Source organism: Cebus imitator, unplaced genomic scaffold (genome assembly GCF_001604975.1).
Source record: "Cebus imitator isolate Cc_AM_T3 unplaced genomic scaffold, Cebus_imitator-1.0 Scaffold3, whole genome shotgun sequence".
In the NCBI taxonomy this organism is placed as follows: domain Eukaryota; kingdom Metazoa; phylum Chordata; class Mammalia; order Primates; family Cebidae; genus Cebus; species Cebus imitator.
In genome coordinates this window covers 10,851,303-10,873,711 of record NW_016107318.1, presented here as the reverse complement: position 1 = coordinate 10,873,711, position 22,409 = coordinate 10,851,303, and the positions used below count along the sequence as shown (strand labels likewise).

The following is a 22,409-nucleotide window of genomic DNA, read 5'->3' as shown; positions in this document are numbered from 1 at the left end:
CAATCTTGGCAGAAGGTGAAGCAATTATGTTCTTCTTCACATGGAAAAGCCCCTTATAAAACCATCCAATCTTGTGACAACTCGCTTACTATCACAAGAACAGCATGGAGGTAACTGCTCCCATGATTTAATTACTTCCCCCCAGGTCCTTGCCATGATACTTGGGGATTATGGAAACTGCAATTCAAGATGAGATTGGGTGGGGACATGGAAAAACCATATCATTCCACCCCAGTCCTTCCCATATCGTATGTCTTCATGTTTTAAAACACAATCTTACCTTTCTAACAGTTTCCCAAAGTCTTAGCTTATTCCAGCATTAACCCAAAAGTCCACGTCCAAAGTCTCATCTGACACTAGGCAAGTCCCTTCTGCCTATGAGCCTGTAAAACTGAAAACAGGTTAATTACTTCCTAGATACAATGGGGGTAGAGGCATTGAGTAAATACACTCATTGCAAATGGGAGAAATTGGCCAAAATGAAGGGGCTATAGACCCCATGCAAGTCTGAAATCCAGCAGGGCAGTCAAACCTCATTGCTCTAAAATGATCTCCTTTGACTTCATGTCTGGCATTCAGGTCACTCTGATGCAAAAGGTGGGCTCCCATGGCCTTGGGCAGCTCCACCCCTGTGGCTTTGCAGGGTACAGCCTGCCTCCCAGCTGATCTCACAGGCTGGTGTTGAGTTTCTGCAGCTTTTCCAGGTGCACAGTACAAGCTGTCAGTGGATTTTCCATTTTGGAGTGTGGAGGATGGTGGCCCTCTACTCACAGCTACACTAGGCAGTGTCCCAGTGAGGACTCTGTGTGGAGGCTCCAACCCCACATTTCCCTTCTGCATGACCTAGTCAAGGACCTCCATGAGGACTTTGCCCCTGTAGCAGACTTCTCCCTGGATATGCAGTTTCCATACATCCTCTGAAATCCAGGTAGAGGTTCCCAAAGCTCAGTTATTAACTTCTGTACATCTTCAGGCTCAACTCCATGTGGAAATTGCCAAGGCTTGGGGCTTCCACCTTCTGAAGCAATGGCCTGAGCTGTACCTTGGCCCTTTTTGGTCATTGCTGGAACAGCTGGGACACAGGACACCAAACCACCAAGTCCTGAGGCTGCACACAGCAGGGAGGCCTGAACCTGGCTTAGGAAACTATTTTTCCCTCCTAGGCCTCCAGGCCTGTGATGGGAGGGAACTGCTGCTAAGGTCTCTGACATGCCTTGCAGGCATTTTCCCCATCTTATTGGTGAGCAGCATTTAGCTCCTTATTACTTATGCACATTTATGCAGCAGGCTTGAATTTCTCCTCAGGAAATGGGTTTTTCTTTTCTACTGCATCGTTTTCAGGCTGCAACGTTTTCAAACTTTTATGCTCTGTCATTTCTTGAAAGCTTTGCTGATTAGAAATTTTTTTCACCTGATACCCTAAAGCATCTCAAGTTCAAAGTTCCACAGATCTCTAGGGGAGGGATAAAAAGCCCCCAGCCTCTTTGCTAAAGCAGAGCAAAAGTGACCTTTACTCCAATTCCCAACAAGTTCCTTATCTCTATCTGAGACCACTTCAGCCTGTACTTTGTTGTCCCTGTCGCTATCAGCATTTGGTCAAAGCCATTCAATAAGTCTCTAGGAAGTTCCAAACATTCCCATATTTTCCTGTCTTCTTCTGAACCCTCCAGACTGTTCCAATCTCTGCCTGTTACCCAGTTCCAACATTGCTTTCAGATTTTTGGGTATCTTTATAGCAGCACCCCACTCTCTGTGGTACCAATTTACCATAGTAGTTTGTTCTCATGCTGCTAATAAAGACATACCTGACACTGAGTAATTTATAAAGTAAAGAAGTTTAATTGACTCATAGTTCTGCATGGCTGGGATGGCATCAAAAATCTTATAATCATGGGGGAAGAGGAAGCAAACACGTCCTTCTTCACATGGTCACAAGCAGAAGCAGAAGAAGAAAAGCTTCTTACAAGCCACTAGATCTCATGAGAACTTACTCACTATCATGAAAACAACATAGAGGTAACCATCCCCCATGATTCAATTACCTCCCTCTGGGTTTCTGCCATGACATGTGGGGATTATGGGAACTATAATTCAAGATGAGATTTGGGTGGGGACACAGCCAAACCATATCACACTGCTTTATTGTTCTTCATAGAACGTATTAGTATTTGACATTATATCATGTCTTTTCTTTAAGTCTCCCGTCTCCATAAACCATTGTGAAGTCTGTTTAAGTGTATGATACATAATAGTGAAATGGGAGAGTTCCCTGACCCACCTTGCAGGATGTGTGACAGGGGTGTGGCTGTCTGTTTGGCCACCATGAGCTCAAACCCCTTACAGGAGAGGGAGTATGCAGATGGGCAGCTGCATGAACTGAGATGAGTGTTTTTTGACTCTGGCCCCATGGCAGTGTCTAGGTTTGGGTGCCTGTGATTCTTGAAACCCCAGTGTTACAGTGCTCTTTTAGCTCTGCTGTCCACACATGGCTTAAGTCCACATCTCAATGCCCCCTTGATACCCAGGGCCTTGTCTAGCATCCTGGAAGAATCAGGTTACCCATGGATTTGAAGAGTAGTGAATATGGGGGTTTTACTGAGTGGTGGAGGTGGCTTTCAGTTGGCAGGATGGGAAGCTGAAAGGGGAATGGAGTGGGAAGATAATCTTCGCCTGGAGTTTGGCTGTCCTGTGGTCAAACTCCTCTCTGGCTGTCCCTAGCTGGTCTTCTCTTGATGTTCAGATGCTCCTTCTCTTCTTTCCTTCTTTGCCATGCTGTTCTTCTGCTCCTTGGCTCTTCTGCTCATCTCCTCATGAAGCGTGGGCTTGGGGTTTATATGGGTACAGGATAGGTGACATGGTGGACCAAAATGCAACATTCTCGGTGCAAAAACAGGAATGCTTGTTCCCATTTAGGATCGTGGGTTTCCAGGGTTGAGGATGGGGCCTTTGCTGGGGAATCACCCTCTTCTACCCAGTATTTTCCTGTCTCCTGTCTGTGTCAATAGGTACTCAATATTTATTAATCGTGACTATATAGTCATGAATGACTATATATTATGAAATGGGAAATGCATGGTACAAGGAGAATTGCTGTCCTTGAAAAGAAATTTAATTTTTTTTTTGAGGGGGATGGAGTCTTGCTCTGTCGTCTAGGCTAGAGTGTGGTAGTTTGATCATGGCTCCCTGCAGCCTGAAACTCCTGGGCTAAAGTGATCCTCCTACATCAACCTTCCAAGCAGCTGGGACTACAGGCATGGTGTCATCACACCCAGCTAATTTTTTGTGTTTTTTTTTACAGATGGGGTCTTGCCATGTTGCCCAAGCTAGTATCAAACTCTTGGGCTCAGGCAATTAGCCTGCCTCAGCCTCCCAAAGTGCTGAGATTATAGGCATGAGCCATCATGCCCAGCAAATCTAAAATTAAGTTTCATTATCCTGCACAATGTTTAATTTTGTTTTTGAACTCTATATGGATTAAAAGCAGCTTTTAATTAAAGGTCATATTTGTGTCTACACACACATGTATGCAGATGTTTAATCACTGGCAAGCAAATGAGTATGTTAAACTTTTAGGCACTTGATAGGAAAAATCATGTTTTTTTCTACTTTTTTTTTTTTTAACAAGTGCAAAATGTTCACTTATCTCCAAATGGCTGTATCTGCAACCATGTTAGCTATATGCTGAACATTTTAGCTTTGGCCAAAATGTTTAACTACATACATAGTGTCAATTTACAACAAAATTTGACCAATATTTGTGGATAAAAGTCTATATTTTTAAAATGTGGCAAAGATTTTTCACAGGATAAAGAAAGGTGTTGCCCAATAAACTTTCAGAAAGACCCCATCTGAGTTCTGGTGGAATTTGAAGTTGAAACAATTTTTCCATTCATTTTCATCAGCATATTTACATTAATCTTTCTTAAATAGTCCAAAACTCTGTTTTCTATGAGACTTCATATAAATCATCATACGTTTGAGATGGTTCTTATAAGGTATTGTCAAGTACAACTTCCTCAAAATAGGACTAAACTTTAACCACTAGGCATGCACATTTTATTTATTCTGGAAACAGTCCAGGTAAAGCAATGTCATGTTCATTGATAAGTGTCTCTTTTCTCTGGCCTACCTGAGTGTAGGGCACCAAATTGCCAATATAAAAATTGTTGTGGTCTCTAAAATTTTTTTAAAGTTAAGATTTACTATTCATGGTCTTCAAATAAATAATTAACTCCTCTCATCTCTACCAAAAATTGTCCCTTCTTTCTCTGACTCCAAACCTCAGACATCAACATACAAGGTTATCATTTTCTTTCATCTTCTGTATAAAACTGTTAAATGGATATTCACCTTTCTTTTTATAATTATGTTTTACTTTCCTCCATCTCTATTTTAACTTTCCTTCTTTATTCCTTTCCTCCCCATCATTTTTATTCTTCTTCCTTCTTTCTTTTCTCTTTTTTTTTTGAGTTTTATTCCTTTTTTCCTTGCCTCCACAAACATTTATTAGGCACTATTCTAGATATTAGTTATATGGAACTGAAGATTCTAGACCTTAAGAAATTTATTTTTAAAATGTCTAATAGTAGAAGTTTACTTATGAAGTTAAAATACCAAGTCACAGAAAGGATAAGATACTTATTTGAACTAATTCAGCTTATTCAACAAATGGCAGAGCTGATTTATTTATTTGTTATTTTATTCACATGTTAACATAATATTTGTGCAGTAGCTTCTGTGTGCCAAGAACTGATCTAGATGCTAGAGATACAGAAGTGAACCAAACAGACAAAAGTCCCTGACCCCTCTGGAGTATAAAATCTAGTGACATTTCACAGCACATGCTGGCTTTAAGTGTCTGGCCAGTGTCCCAAGTATTAATTGGCTTGCTCCTGTACTGACCGTGCCCGTGAACTTCCTTCTCTTATATACCTATAATTTGCACACGTAAACTTGGATCATCTGTAGCAGAACCAGAATTAAGAGTAGAAAATATTGAACTCTAAGGTAAAAATATTATTAGTTCAAGCCCAAGACAAAAAGATATAAATATGGACTTGTAGAGCTAGTTTCCTACTCGAAGAGACTAGATAAAAGATGCCAGAAACTGAAAGAGACTGAAGAGGAAGAAAGACCATGTGGATAGAAGGGCAGAATATTTATCCTCTCAGAATAGAGACCATTTAAAAAGAATTTTAAAAAGATATTTACTATGACTGGCCATTCTTTGTGGAAGCTATGCAAAGTACAAATTTGACTTCTTGTTGCTGAGTGTGGTCATAATTCCTGTTAATTTTAAAGTTGGAAATGCCACTTTTATCCTTGAGACAGCCCAGCTATTACATCATCTTTACTCCTATAGAAATATTAATACGGTCTGGAATATTTGTTACCCACCCATATCCATAAACTAGAGGGTAGGGGACTTGTAGGGTAGAGATATCATTAAGGAAAAGCCTTAACAATAGTAGGAGTTGGGATAGTTTGAAATAACCCACTGAACAGGAATAGCTGTGAACCATGTGGCTTCTGTTATCCACTTAAAAGCTTCTGCTTCTGGTTTAGGTCTGCACTATAACTAGAACTCAAGCAAGCAAGATTGGAGTTTTGCTAAGACACCATAGAAGAACAACTAAATGAGTATGAGTAGTAACAGACAAACTTTCTTATTTCATTCTCTCTTTATAGTAATTGTGCAGCACTCACCAGTAGAGCCATCCTCAGCTATTAGGAATGTCACTATTACTGCTTTATATAGGCCCCTTATATTTTATTAGAGCAAATCAGTTCTATTTAAAAAAAACCTATTTATTTGGTTTGATATTTTCCCATCTCCTATCAATGCAATTAGAGTTATTTGAGTTATTTTTTAAAAACTTATTTATTTATTTATTTATTTTTGAAATAGAGTTTCCCTCTGTCACCCGGGCTGGAGTGCAATGATGATCATAGCTCACTGTAGCCTAAAACTCTTGGGCCCAAGTGATCCTCCCTACTCAGCCTTCCAAGTAGCTGGGACGACAAGTGTACACCACCACATGATTAGTTTTTGTATGTTTTGTAGATACAGGGTATCACTGTGTTGCACAGGCTGTAACACTGTAAGAGTTAAATGACTAACACATGTAAAATTTTAAGGAAGCTGAGGAAAAAATAAAAGATAAAGGTAACTACCTTTTAGATAAAATGTTTTAAAAAACATTTTATCTAAAAGGTAGTTACTGAGGTTTCAATCTTCAGATCTCAGGGGCATAAAACTGTAACAGGGTTGCCCATCAAGGACTAAATAGGAACTGCGTTTCATGTCATTATCTTAGTTACTCTGGAACCCAAGCTGATGACACCATCACTATAAGGGACATTGTTGGCAGACAGAAAGGGAACACAGTAAAGGATGAACTTCCTTTCAATCTTCTTCCAGGTAGTAGCACACTTGACATTACTTGCATTTTGTTGGCCAAAGCAAGCCACAGGACTATGCCTGAGTTCAAAGGAAGGGGAAATGCAATTCTATCATATGCTAGGAAAGAAAAAGGGATCCAAATATTAGGGAACAGATACAATGATTGCCACAGTAGTAAACTTTAAATAATCATTGTTTTTACAAATGGAATAGGCTAGGTATATAACTGATTTCCAAAGAGATTCAGCTACGTTAAAGAATGCAACTATAAGTGGAATTTGTTAAGAAGCTTAAGGATGTTTTACAGAATACCCTAATGGCTTCTTCTCTGATGTCAAAGAGAAAAACCATGAACTTTCGAAACCTTCCTTGGAGCTTGTAAAATAGAATAAAAATCCAGTTTATGAATCAAACTTCCTGCTCAAGATTATCTGTTCTCATATAATCCTTCTTTCCTACAGGCTAGAGATGCTAATTAATTTTCCAGTTTGAATTTCCATATCTCCCCATCGTTATGTACTCCAAATGATAGGGTGTCTGAATTGGCAACTGAGTTTTATATGGAAAAATAGTTAATAAAATACTGGAAGGGCTGGGATCTGAATTAGATCTGAATATAAACCAGGGATAGCATTGTCTCCAGATATCATCATCGGTCTCCAACAATGATTCTCACCATTTGGTATACATCAGAACCACTTTTGAATTGAAAAAAAAAAAAAAACATAGTAATACCCAAGCTCTACCCAAGATGGATTAATTCAGACTCTCAGTGGTGGGAAGTGTGCATGTGCATTTTGAAAAGTTGGGGCAGCATATTGTAATAAGCAGTATAGTTTGAGAAACATTCGTCTGCAAAACAATGTTTGACTTAAGGAAGACTAAAAGGCCAGAATTGTCCCAAGTAGTTACTCTCTTCAAATTTTTTATCTCCCAAACTCAAGAGAATGGATATTGGCACATTGGCTGCAGCAAGTTCACTTTAATGTGACTGGATTGGGAAAAGGAACTAGGAGTACCTGGGGTCCCAGATAGTCCATTGGGTGAAAGGTCAAAGCCAAATATTCATTATTTGTTGCTACTGCTTTTGGCATAAAGATCCAGACCATGTTATTCTGAATTGCAAGATTTACCTGGTTAACCCAGGTAATCACTAATCAGTGGTGAAACCAGACCTTGCTCCTAGCTTAGGGTGGAACTTGGCTAGCCTCTAAACTAATCTTTTATTCTTGCTATTGTCACAAACAACACAGAACTTCCCAGAGAATCAAATGCCATAAATTGCTTTGGAAGAATGGAATGTGTAGTCAGAAGTATGAGCATGGACTTGTCTGAAGCCAAGATACCAAATCAATGGGCATTGGGTAGCCAGGAACACCCTGTGCTTGGATATGGGAGGCCAGAGGCCATTGGCAAAGTAAAATAAGAAGAATGTAAACTTGTATGCACTGCTTGCCTCTTATTTGCCAAGGACTTTTCATGAACCACAATTACCATTCTAGAAAGGTGTTGTTAACTCTACAGAGAAAAAAATTGAAGCTGCAAGAGTTAATGATGATCACCCACAAGTGTGTGGATTTGGTATATCGATTATTTTAAGTTGAAAGCACTTGAGAAACTCTGTTTGCAGAAAGGGCTATCAGAACTGTCCCTTCCTACATATATTAAGCCATAAAAATTCCTTGGAACAGAGTGCCTTCCTTGTACCAGTGTTACAATATTAACCCTTATCACCAGAGACTTGGAGTTATTGCTGTACAAGTAAAGTTACTGAAGAAGCTGTTATCTTCCACTAGCTTTACACACTCCCACCACAGGTCTCCTAATAATCATTCTTCCCTAGAATTTACTGTCTCTAGCCAGATCCTTTTGTCCTGCCATTTCTTCACAAATCTCTCATTCTTTGTCTAAAATGTATTAAAAAATCTCTGCTTTGACCATTTTCTTCAGGTCTTTGGTCTCTTAATGATCCCTAAGCACAAGTAAAAATAATGACACTTATATGCCACTCTCCTCTTAACTTCTCTTGTGTCAATTTGATTCCTAGACCCAGCTGAAGATCCCATTTAAGAATTAAGATGGGTAGAAGTGATCTTTAAACTCCCCAACAAATCTAGGAGATTAAGTAACTGGTTCGTGTTTCATAGTTAATAAATAATGAAGGCAAATTTGAATTATTTTCTTAGAAACTCAAGAGCCCTGCTTTTACTAGTATATTACATGGCCTAGAAGGGAAAAAGGGGTGATACAGACAAACTTTGACAGCATCACAATTTTATGTCACAAATACTTGCCTAAAACTACACAATTTTATTAGACTGCAAATCAGGCTCACTAGTGGAATATAATGTAAAATAAGATGTATTTTTGATTTGACAAGCCTCAGCGGAATAGAGTGGGAGTGTACAAATTTTCATAAAAGCCCAAAGTGCTTTTTGGGAGATAAAACATTGCAAATTTCCAAGCCAGCTTTCAGCACCAGACTCGTGGATGCTCAAGTGTTATTTATTACACTAGCAAAACAAGAGGGACCAAGGCTGAAAATCATGAGTAAACCCTGGAGAGGTGACTCAGGGAGAGTGTTAGAACATTCTTACAGTGGGAAGTTAGAGGTTCACGGTTACATTTATTTGATTATTATGAAAAATATGACCTAAGATATACCAACAATGGTGGTAAGTGGGGCATAGCTACAACATGGCATCACCTGGAATGTCCCATGAATGTCCCTTTTTCCTCTAAGATATTATAGTTTCCCTTAAGGATATTGTCTTCTCTCTAGTCTACTCTTGAAAGCATTTCAAAGCCCCTTATCTCTGAATTCAATATGTTGTAGCCAGTGCCACCCAAATCCCTCAGGGACTCCTTAATACTTTGGGGGCCTCCTTTGAAACTTTTAATTCTTCCTCCCACTACTGGGACTGGCCAGGGTTGCAGTGCCATTGGGAGGAGAATCAGTACCTGCCTCTGACCTGGTCCCATTTTATCCTGTTTGCAGTGCTTTCCTATTCTCTTCTCTGACCCCATGATATGGCCACCCAGACTCCCTGAGGAGCTCTGGGATGTATGCCTCTCAGATCATCTTAGAGTCCTGGACTGGGACTCAGAGCCAGAAGACTGACGTGATGAGAAGATTGTTCCTGCTGGCCAGCATGGTATTTCCTTTGGAGGATCAGGAGAGATTTTGGATGATTCTTATTCCCATATGACATAGGATGAGCTCAGGGCTCTGGCTTTGGAAAGAGTTGGGGTTCAACTCCAGTCCTTGGCCTTGTGAGGCATGAATGGGCCCATGCGTCCACTCAGGCCCAACTATTTTCTAATTGTGGTGCCACCTGTGGTCCATGGCACTAAAGGGCTGTGGTGATGGCAGCAGGTATCTTTAACCCTGTAAGCATAGTCTCCAACTGACAACCAGGGCACCATCCCAATCTCTCTGCAGGTTCTGTGCCAGATATCAGGCACTTCTCCTGGGATGGTCTCACCTATCTCTCTAACCCTCCTTTCTGAGAGCTTTTGAAACCATTTTTCTGCAACACTAAGGGCCCATTCTAATCAATGACTTCTGCTTCTGACAGATATAGCAATGCCTTTCTCTTCCTGGATGATCTTAAATTGTGCATTCTGAATGGCCCTTCCTTCAATGAATGGGATTTTTTTTTTTTAATCATGCCATTGGGCCCTTCATGCATTCTCCTTGCTGGTGGTGGTGGCATGCAGAAAGCAGGGATGGTCAACATAAAAAGAGATCACACTTCAGGAATGCAGTGAAAATGGCTTCATAAGTTCAAGAGAAGACACAGCTAGAAGAAGTATTTTCCTGTTTCTAGGGTGTAAAAAATTCTAAACAGTAAATTTAATAATCAGAAAATGAATTGTGATTCACATTTTCCTTAGTACTCTGGGTAAGACCTGTATTTGTGATCATCATTAATGAAACAGCAACAACCTTTGAGAGAATCATTGGAAGCCAATATTCATGGGTGGCACAATGAATGATTACATTATTACATGAGTAATAATGTAACCAGCATTAAATAAATGGTGTTAGAGAACTGAAGAGGGAAGAAAATTCATCATGTTTCAATACAGAAGTTACCAAAGAGCCATGTCATTATGAGTAATAACAGCATTGCTGCATTTTTCTCTTAGTAGGAGATATGAAATCAGCCAGGGTTGGAACATTTAACAATTAAGAACACAAAGAGATTGTTCTTGGGCCTGAACAGGAAGAGTTTTTGGGCACACACTATGAAGTATTTTTGCATGCAATGATTGGACCATAAACAAATACATAAGTATTTGTTCTCTATCTACTATTTTGAAATTTTATTCAGATGACTGAGCATACCTAATGGGCCTGTGAATTTCTAAATACTTTTAAGGTCCAATTGTTTATATTATAATGTATATAAAAGGTACTTTCCCAGGGTCCTGCATGTCTCAGAGGTGCTCTAATATTAGCAGACAGTCCCAGAGGAAACAGAAGGTATTATGAGATGTCTCCATTATAAAGGGACCTGAATGTATGGAAACACAAGTGCTTTCAGAGAAAATCAGTGTGTATTCCTAATTGGTAGGCTGAGGGCATAGTCTGAAAGAGAAGAAACTCCAAAACATTAATCAGGGAAGAAACGAATAGACAACTTCTGTGCCAGTAAGGAAAAGGGTAGCATCAACATGAACATTAGATACCTCCGAGTGCTAAGCTTTAATAATGGCAAGGGACATAGTTTAACAGTAGGCCCAGATCTTGATTACTTTTCCTAATGAGAGTGAAGCACAGCATGGAAAAGTGACAACTTGAGACAATTCAAAATGTCACATTAGTTTTGAGTTTCAATCTCATCCACAACCAGTCTTCATAAAAACTGCTAATGAGTAGTAAATTGGACTGATTTGAGTTTTACTTCGATTTGCTTCTTGTGCTAATCTTCAGAGAAAGGGTTTAAGGCAGTAGGATGTCATGGATAGTGGATGAGAGCAGAATTCAAGCAACCTGAGTTAGAGCCTTTGCTTTACAGTTAACAATCTGTGTGGCCCAGGGCAAGAAAACAAAGAAATCAGCTGTTTATGAACATCTGTCAGGTGCCATGCACTGTGCTAGGTCAGAGGAGACAGATGAACAGGACGCCCCCCCAACTGCTCACAGACTGGCAATGTAGACTGAGATGTAAAAAGATAATTGGAATATATTGTGATAAGTCTCTTATAGAATTATGAGCAAAGGACTGTGGGAGTCCAGAATATAGTGTGATTCAACAATGAGAAGATCAGTAAGTATACATGTTAGTCAGTGCTGTAAATAACGAAAGTCACATATGTAATTTTAGCATTTCTAGGAAGTACTTTGAAAAGATTAAAAAGACACAGTTGAAATTAACCTTAATAATATGTTATATTTAACCCAACAGATTCAAAATAGCATTTCAACATAGATATTTCAACATAATAACAAAATAGCATTTCAACATAAATAGATATAAAAGTTAATTTTATATCTATTTGCTAATGAGATTTTATATCTATTTAATATTTATCAATAAAATTTACTAATTTTATATCTATTAGTGAGACAGTTTACATTTCTTCTCTAGGTCTGTGAAATTCAGTGTCTATTTTCTACTGTAGCACATGTTAATTTGGACTAACCACATTTCAAGTGCTCAGTAGCCACATGTGGCTAGTGACTACTATCTTGAGCAATGCAATGATAAGCCTGCACTTACGCTGGAAAAGACTTAAGGCAGGGATCCCCAACCCCCAGGCCACAGACTGATACCAATCCACAGCCTGTTAACCCAGCCACACAGCAGGAGGTGAGAGACGGGCCAGCAAACAACATGTCATCTGTATTCACAGCCACTCCACATTGCTCTCCTAACCATCTGAGCCCCCACCTTCTGTCAGATCAGCGAAGGCATTAGATTCTCATAGGAGTGCAGACTTTATTGTCAACCTCACACATGAGAGATCTAGGTTATACTCCTTATGAGAGTCTAATGCCTGATGACCTGTCACTGTCTCCCATCACCTCCATATGAGATTCTCTAGTTGCAGGAAACAAGTTCACTGATTCTACATTATGGTGAGTGGTATAATTATTTCATTATATATTACAATGTAATCATAATAGAAATTAAATGCACAATAGATGTAATGTGTTTGAATCATCCCAAAACCATCCCCTGCTCCCCCAACAGTTGGTGGAAAAATTGTCTTCCATGAAACCAGTCCCTGGTGTCAAAAAGGTTGGGGACTGCTGACTCAAAGTATTTCTGCACTATTTAATGAGGAATTCCTAGCTTAACCTAAGAACATTTGAAAAACACCTAGAGATGTTTAATGTTCTACAACAATGGTTCCAATGCATGAGTTCACAAACTTATAATGATACTGATAAGAATCTCATGGGAAATGTAAAAAGACACACTCTCAGATTCCTGAGATTCTGAATCACTGAGTCTTGAGCAGATCTTAGGAATATGTACATATATGATAAACATTGATTAGTCCTAGGTTTTTCCAGGTTGGGAACTACTGGCCAATAAGCTCCTTATAAGTCACCTGTGGAAATCAAAAGGGCAATTTGATTTCAGGTAGCATTACCAGAATGATCTTCCTCTGTGTGAATGGCCACAGGTGAAGTGTTTTTTGTTGTTGTTGTTGTTGTTTGTTTGCTTGTCTTTTAAATTATACTTTAAGTTCTGATATACATGTGCAGAATGTGCAGTTTTATTACATAGGTATACACATCCCATGGTGGTTTGCTGCACCCATCAATCCTTCATCTACATTAGGTATTTCTTTTAATGCTATTCCTCCCCAAGCCCCACACAGACCCTGGTATGTGATGTTCCCCTCCCTCTGTCCATGGGTTCTCATTGTTCAACTCCCACTTAAGAGTGAGAACATGTGGTGTTTTTTTTTTGTTCCTGTGTTAGTTTGCTGAGAATGATGGTTTCCAGCTTCATCCTCCCTGCAAAGGACATTAACTCATCCTTTTTTATGGCTGCATAGTGTTCCATGGGGTATATGTGCCACATTTTCTTTATCTAGACTATTACTGATGGGCATTTGAGTTGGTTCCAAGTATTTGCTATTGTGAATGGTGCTGCAATAAACAGACATGTGCATGTGTATTTATAGTAGAGTGATTTATAATCCTTTAGGTATGTATCCAGTAATGGGATTGCTGGATCAAATGGTATTTCTGGTTCTAGATCCTTGAGGAATTGCCACACTGTCTTCCACAATAGTTGAACTAATTTAAAATCCCACCAACAGTGTAAAAGCATTCATACTTCTCCATATCCTCTCCAGCATCTGTAGTTTCCTGACTTTTTAATGATCACCATTCTAACTGGCGTGAGATGGTATCTCATTGTGGTTTTGATTTGCTTTTCTCTAATGTCTAGTGATAATGTGCTTTTTTTCTTGCTTGTTGGCCACATTAATGTCTTCTTTTGAGAAGCGTCTGTTCATATTCTTTGCCCACTTTTTTGATGGGGTTGTTTGTTTTTTTCTTGTAAATTTGTTTAAGTTCCTTGTAGATTCTGGATATTAACCCTTTGTCAGATGGATATACTGCAAAAATTTTCTCACATTCTGTAGGTTGCCTGTCCACTCTGATGATAGTTTCTTTGGCTGTGCAGTATTTCTTGAGAAACTACATTGCTTGTCTTCCTGGAGTGGTGTGGTATCTGGAGCCAGCCCTACCTTCAACTCTTATCACTCTATCACTCCCTCAGCCTAGAATGGATGGCATCTCTACACTAGGCTTCAGGAAGGTATGCAGGTTTTATTTTTCCCTTTGGGTCACATTATTTTTTGTCTGATGATTTTCAGATGAATTATCCCAAAGTTGGCTATGCATTACAATGATCTAGATAACATTAAAATTATTTTTCATGGATTCCCTTTTGAGTATAGGAAGTGGAGCTTCTAGAACTCTGTATTTTTACGTATTCTTCAGTAAGCACTTGGTGTGTGGAAAAACGTTGGTGGAGGCAGTGACCTAGAGAATTATTTGAAAATGTGTTGCTAGGGTTTCTGTTTCCATTGATAGATTTCAGCTTTCTTTACCACCATATACAGTAGGAGTTAATGGCCTACGGCAGTCTTTGTTTGATATTTGCCTCTGCAGTTTACTAACTGTGTGATCTTGTTAAGATATTTACCATGTTCAAGATTGTGCTTCCTCATCAGTAGGATGGAGATGATAATATTCAATTTGAGGGCTGGGGGTTGTGTCCTAGGGCTCAGGTCTTGGTTCTTCTTCATGTTTAATCACTCTGTGATCTCATCTAGTCTTGTGGCTTTAAATAGCACCTACAGCTGATGACTTCCAAATTAACATCTCTAATCTGTACTGACTTCTAATCCAGACCAATTTACATGAATATCTGATAGACAGCTCACATCTAACATGCCTAAAACATAACTCTGTAATCAATTTCCAGAATAGTTTTTTAACTCATCTCAGAAAATGACAACTCTGAAGTCCTAGTTGTATAGGTCAAAAACCATAGTTTCTTGTAAAGTGTCTGTTCATATCCTTTGCCCACTTTTGAATGGGCTTGTTTTTTTCTTGTAAACCTGTTTTAGTTCTTTGTAAATTCTGGATATCAGCCCTTTGTCAGATGGTAAACTGCAAAAATGTTTTCCCGTTCTGTTAGTTGCCGATTCACTCTAATGACTGTTACCTGGAAACCGTCATTCTCAGCAAACTGACACAAGAGCAGAAAATCAAACACCACATGCTCTCACTCATAGGCGGGTTTTGAACAATGAGAACATATGGACACAGGGAGGGGAGCACTACACACTAGGGTCTGTTGGGGGGAAATAGGGGAGGGACAGTGGGTGTGGGGAGTTGGGGAGAGAGAGCATGGAGAGAAAGGCCAGATATAGGTGATGGGGAAGAAGGCAGCAAATCACACTGCCACGTGTGTACCTATGCAACAATCTTGCATGTTCTTCACATGTACCCCAAAACCTAAAATGCAATAAAAAAATAAAATAAATAAAATGAACCATAGTCTCATTTTGACTCCTTTCTTTCTCCTATACTTCACATTAGTAAATCTTACCAACTCTGCTTTTAAAATACCCAGAATTTGATAACATGTCACCAACTCTACCATTGCCACCTTGGTTATTTCTAGCCTAGATTATTTCAGTGGCTTTTCAACATTTCCTTGCTTTTGTCCCTCTGTTCCCCAACTGTCTGTCCTCAGTAGAGTAGCCAGAGTGACACTTTGGAAACTTAAGTCAAAATCACATCACTGCTCTGCTCTACTTGAGATGGGTTCTCTTTTAGAGTAAAACCTCAAATCTTTAAAACCACCTGCAAAGCAACTTTTGACCCAGAATTCTGTTTCTTCTCCAATCTCAATTTCTCCTCATTTTCTCCTAGCTTATTCTTTAGGCACATTTGTGTATATCCCCTAAAAAACAAACATAGCCTTATTTCTGAGTCTTTGCAAATGTTATTTCTTTTCTGTCATGTTTTTCTTCCCCCAATGTTTTTTGTTTGTTTGTTTATTTTTGTTTTGAGATGGAGTCTTACTCTGTTGCCCAGGCTGGAAGTGCAGTGGCACGATCTCAGCTCACTGCAACCTCCACCTCCCAGCTTCAAGCAATTCTTCTGCCTCAGCCTCCCAAGTAGCTGGGACTACAGGTGCATGCCACCATGGCCTGCTAATTTTTGTATTTTTAGTAGAGACAGGGTTTCACCATGTTGGCCAGGGTGGTCTTGAACTCCTGACATCGTAATCCACCTGCCTTGGCCTCCCAAAGTGCCAGGATTACAGGCATGAGCCACTGCATCCGGCCCCCACAGTGTTCCTCACTTCCTTCAGATTTCTGCTTAAATTTCACCTTCTCTGTAAAGCCTACTCTGATATTCATATTTAAACAATTTTCTCCCTTCCTTGCTGATATTTATTTTATCCCTTTTACCTTTTGCTTATTGTCTACTTCTCTTTACTAGAATATAATCTACCCAAAGGCCAGGATAACAGTTGGTTTTGCTGATACATATACTCATTGTCTAACACAGTAAATGGGACATATAAGGCACTCAACAAATATTTGTTGAATAAATAAATATGTGTCAATACCAAACATATAGTAGAGGCTCTTGTGAAGTAACAAGCCTTCCCTCCTTTGACTGAGAGGTAGACTTTAGTTAGCCAGAAATTTAGCACTTTAAAATTTTCGGTCAAGAATATTCGGGATTAAAAAAAAACAACTAGGAAGATGATTAGGTTGGTGAGACTTTCATGAGAGTTAGAGTATTAGTTGAGCAAGCGTTTTGAAGCAGACTCTTTGACTGAGACGTTGGGTCTCTATTTTCATAGGACTTCCGCTAACTCACACATTTATGCTAAAATTCCCATTTCTTTTTCTTCCTTCTAATGGACATCTATAGATTTTACTACCAGTTTCTCCATTTCTAGGAGTTTTACCACTGACTATCCACATGGTTGTAGCAGGAGTTACTATGTTAGAAAAGTGTGAACATATCTCATTTAAATTTGCTTGAATCAGGGGTGAGCATTTACACATAACCAATGAGTTCCTCCCTGTGCAACTTGGACTTCTAACTAGTACCTTTAAAGATACATACAGTGGATTCAATTGTGTTCCTCAAAAAGGTATGTTTAAGTCCTAACCTCTGACACCTGGGAATACGATCTTATTTGGAAATAGGGTCTTTGCAAATATAATCCAGTTGTGGTGAGGTCTGAGGAGCAGAGGAAATCGAAAGAGGAAAGAATGATACTGGCATGCCAAGAGGGTTTTCTTTGAGCCATAACTGAGTCCTTGGTCCTAACTTTACATACAATTCTCAAGTTGGCTCACACTAAATTTTCAAATTAATTTGAGCTGGTTTCTGCTACTTGCAACCAAAGAATCCTCATCCATACATGTCTCCTTCAGAGGGGTTTATTTTGTGAATCTTCTTTTCCTTCAAGATTTCCCATATCTAAAAACATAACTAACCCTTCCCTACTGTTTTAATTAACAACACTTAAACCAAGCATTCCTGTTAATCTCTTAGGACTCAAAGTGAACCATTTGCATGAAACTTAAATAAATGCCTTTGGATTTGAAAATGACTCCCTCACAAAGACAGTTAGATTCTCTACCACCTGTAAAATGAGAAAAAATTATTATCAGTAGAAAATCTTTCTAGCTCTATGACTTCTTTAGAGACCATTACACTGGAGTGATTTCTGAACTCTATTTCTGTGAACTTGCTATGTGTAAAGTACTGTTCTGTACACTGAAGGAATGAAGAGATAAATGAAACAATGTTACTTTCCTCAGAGAGCTTAGAGATTAGTGAGCGATGAGACCCAGAAACAATACATTAAAAACTGGGATGACATGAACCAAGTGCTGCAATAGAAGTACCATCAATGGGTTCAGAGGAGAGCATGACTATTTCCAGCTGGGGTTATTATTGCAGCCTTGATGGATGAGTAGAATTTTGATAGATAGAGCTAGATGATCTGTCCTCCCCTAAGAAAAGCTACATTAGGTGTCCCTGTTAAATACTCTCATAGCTTCCTGTATATCTCCCTAATCATGGTGTGTTTTAGCTATTGTACTGCAGGCTCTGTATGAACAGTAATCACATTTGTCATGGCCAATGTCATAGCTTCAGAACTTACCATTATGTGTGGTACATCACAGTTTTCAATAAATGCTTTGTGCATGAATGCATAAACCTAGTTATAGGTCCATGCCACACAGAGAATGGATGGAGGGTGACTCTCTGTTTGAGTGGTTTTAAGGACACCAGTAGGAAGAGCTCATGTAGTTTTATTCTAGTGCATTTACATTAATGTGACTATGCCTCATATGTTTCCTCCTTTCTGTTTCAACTAGCAGATTCTCACTGTCGCTCTGTTCAGGTTCCTGAAGGGGAAAAGCTTGGCTAATTTGTCCATCTTTTCCAGTTAGGTCATACATGTCACTGGGCAGATAATATAATGACTACCTATGAGTCATGTGTCTACCTTTAGACCAATCATCCATAGCTATAAGGTGGTTCTGTAGTTCAAAACATGAATGTCTAGACAGTGTGATCTAGTTGTGCAGTAGATTTTTTTAGATGGGAATTTCGATGGAGAAGACAATAACTGATTTATCTAGAATATTCTTTCTCATAATAACCTACTGTGTGTAATTTAAAAACCTCCTATCCACATTAATTATAGCTACATTAGAGTTTAGTGGAGAATACTGAGTAAGTCATCAGATGAGCTGGTTAAAATGGATGGAAATACTGGAAACTGAGACAAGGTATATATTTTCATAAGTTAAAGTGAAGATGAATGGTGGGGGTGAGAGCACAATAAAAAGCCACTACTAACACACATGAATTATTAATGGTATCCAGTTTGACTGGGTATGTATACATGTAGATGTTGGAGATACTTCTTGGCAGCTGAGATATGATGAAAGAGGGAGGAAGTTGAAATTACTGCCTGGCATGAATGTTTGAGATGCACTTGACATTCATTTAACTCTATTTTTCTGCCTCCTTTTTCTTAACCTGAGTAATTTTTATAAATCACTTTACAGGCCCACTGTCAATAAGAAAAGCCCATTTCCTTAACTGTGCTCTGAGACAGGATACACACATTTGGTACAGCTCTCTTTGGCTGATTTTTCCTCATTCTGTCTGACTACACTGTAAGATGGTTCCTTGCTATTTCTTACTGTGTGTGGACTCAGGTTGAGAGAAGTGATCAACAATCTTCACTGTATCTATTTTCATTGACCAGGAATATAAAAGGCAAAACTGACAAATAAGTGAAGCTAAGTATAGCAGTAGGTGATGGTAGCAGTAACATTCAGTGGGCTGAAGTTAAGAATTTCTTCAAGATAATTTGTATCCTATTTGCTACAGCCTACAACTATAGGCAGTCCACAAGAACAATATTACTAATAATTTCAACTATCAATAGGACTATATTTGAATCGCAGCTCTCCCCTTGCCCTCAGCATGTATAATCCTGTAGCTGAGACTATTGGTTTCTACCTAATAATCATATTTCCCCCCATTTCCTTGCTGGAAGAGCCCTTGATTGGTCCTTAAAGAAGCCATTATGCTGCTGAAGTAACAGAGGAACATTTTAAGATTTATTATATAATTTATTATTATTTTGAGTTGTTTTCTTCTAGTTGTAGTTGAAAGCTTACAGAATGACCCTATGGATACTTTTTTCCTCCCTTCTGCTACTCAGTTTCCTTATTTACGTCTCCCTCTCTCCTGCACCAGACTTAAGCTGAGCAATACTCATTAAGAGACAATAATGAATATACATGGCCCCAAAATTAAGATAATTCAACTTAGGACTTTTTGATCTTATGGTAGTGAAAAAGCCATACCTATTTAATAGAAATTGTGGAAGTCTTCTCTTGGCTCAGCATTGGGTGTGCTGCCCCCACGTGTAACCATGTCCTGAGGAACAAATGAAGAAAGATTGACAGTCATGAAAGGACTTCACTTCTCCTCTGGCTCATCTGTGGAGGTTTTCACAGGACCGTAAGCCCTGCCTTCCCCACCTAATGTCATTCACTTGTCTCTTCTTCATTTGTATATCAGACCACTTAATTTTCCATCTGATTGAAACTGAGTGGTCAAATATTAAAAGCCTCAATCTTACTGAGAGGTAGGATCTAACATTAATCATTGTTTTGGTCCACTGGCCATTTGCGAAGGTACAGGAGTTTGAACTCTAGGGCCTCTAACAATTTCAGTTCAGAGTATTAGAAAAGTCTGAATATGGGTATGGTCAATTTAAATTTTTGACAAGGATCGAATCTTATTCAGGGATATCTCTCTAGAAGAACTAACCAGGTATACGTTTCTGCCATTTCCTTCTGAATGGGGTACAGGTTGGGTTGGATTTTCAAAGAATTTAGTCTTAATCCTTGTGTCCTGTCTGTTTTGAAGTTATATCATTTTTTTTTCCTGGACAATGTAGACAAAAGTTTCATTTAATGACTAAAATCAAAGTAACCATCTCAATTCCTGCTAAGAGAAAAAGTTTTCCTTAGGCATGGGCATATCATATGAAAATCCTTCCTTTCATTTTCTTTCTCCCCAGAACAATAGCTTCTTCTACTATAGACTTTTAAGACCCTTTGGAAGAGGACTGGGAAAGGACGTATGATGTAGAGGAATTCTCTGTGACAGCAATGGGGGGAAAATACAGATATTTCCATTCCAGAGGAAGACAGAGATAGATGACATATAATAGGGAGAAGGTCAGATGCTAGTGATTTCTCTCCATGTACCCCACCTGCCCCATCAAGATTATCCTTGAAAAGGGGGAGCAGAGTACATAATGAACACAATATATAGAATTTTTACAGAAAGTTGAAATAAAAAGAGCTTGGTTCTACTTTTCCATTTGGGTTTCTGGGAGGATACTACTTAATGAAATCACTCACATTTGCGTTGGTGTGTGGATGGGTGCTGAGAAGAGGGGTGGTGGCGTAGAGAGCAGGCTGGATACCAGGCATCTCCCTTGGCTTCACATGGTATAAAAAAGGATGCAGAATGTCCTTGAATAATCAGAAGAGATGACGCAGAGAAAGCTAAGAGTAGAGAGCCAGAAGGCTGCTTTGGATAGGGGCCATATGGAGAATGTAGCTGAGAATTTAGATACTCTGTAATATGAGTGGGAGCCAGGATGGGCCAAGTCATTAGAGTGGGCATGGAGGTTTTCAAGCATTCTGAGAAAAATAGCCCAAGTTTCACCAGTCATGAATTTTAGCAACAGATTCCAAGGGCTTTTAAATAATCATAAGGGGCCAGGAACATTTTTATGGACGCTTCTAAGGTTCCGGAAGAAGAAACAAAAGACAGTTTTCTGATTTGGGGTTTTTTCTTTCCTCCATCATTAGGGCACTGAAGATACTATTTGTATTCAGAGGCCATGTTGGTTTGGAGGAGGGAAGGTAGGAGAAACCTTAACAAGCACCAGAAGAGATTATGTGAATCTGACCATTTAAAGTAAACATGTCTGAGCTACAGGCATACCTTGTTTTATTGCACTTTGCCTTGTTGTGCTTCACAGATACTATGTTGTTTACAAATTAAAGGCTGCTGCAGTGCTGTTTGATAGTATTTTACCAACAGTAGAACTTCTTTCAGAATTAAAGTCAATTCTCTCAAACTCTGCTGCTGCATTATCAACTAAGTTTATATCATACTTTAAATTCTTTATTGTTATTTCAGCGATGTTCACAGCATCTTCACCAGAAGTAGTTTCCTTTTAAAGGAACTACTTTCTTTTTTCTTTACTCATCCAAAAGAAGCAACTCTTCATCCACGTAAGCTTTATCATGAGATTGTAGCAATTCAGTCACATCTTCAGGCTCCACTTTTATTTTTTTTATTTTTTGAGATGGAGTCTCACTCTGTTACCCAGGCTGGAGTGCAGTGGCATGATCTTGTCTCACTGCAACCTCCACCTCCCGACCTCAAGTGATTCTCTTGCCTCAGCCTCTCAAGTAGCTGGGATTACAGGCATGTGCCACCATTCCTGGCTAATTTTTGCATTTTCAGTAGAGACGGGGTTTCACCATGTTGGCCATGCTAGTCTCGAACTCCTGACTTCAGGTGATCCACTCACCTTGGCCTCCCAAAGTGCTGGGATTACAAACATAAGTCACCACCCCCGGCAGGCTCCACTTTTAATTCTATGTCTGACTATTTCTGTACCATCTGCAGTTATTTCCTCCATTGCTGCCTTGAAGCACTTAAAGTTATCTATGAGGGTTGAAATCAATTTCTTCCAAACTCCTTTCAAAAGGCTATAGTTTATTTTGCCCAGATCCATCTGAAAACTTACTAGCTAGGGCAACTATAGCCTTCCTTTAGTGTATTTTTTAAATAATAAGATTTTAAATTCAAAATTACTCAATGATCCACGGGCTGCCAAACAGGTTTGTACATCTCCATCAGAGATCTTGG

At 39.1% G+C, this 22,409-nt stretch overlaps 1 long non-coding RNA gene across 1 annotated transcript in view; it reads left to right on the top strand.

The window, feature by feature from the left end:
* LOC108306774 overlaps window positions 1–10,278 on the top strand; it is a 90,862-nt gene extending 80,584 nt beyond the window's left edge. The window contains exons 3-4 of the long non-coding RNA XR_001826276.2: window positions 5,566–5,640; window positions 9,402–10,278. This is a non-coding gene — a long non-coding RNA (uncharacterized LOC108306774). The remainder of the gene's footprint in view (window positions 1–5,565; window positions 5,641–9,401) is intronic.
* Window positions 10,279–22,409: the final 12,131 nt, after the last annotated feature.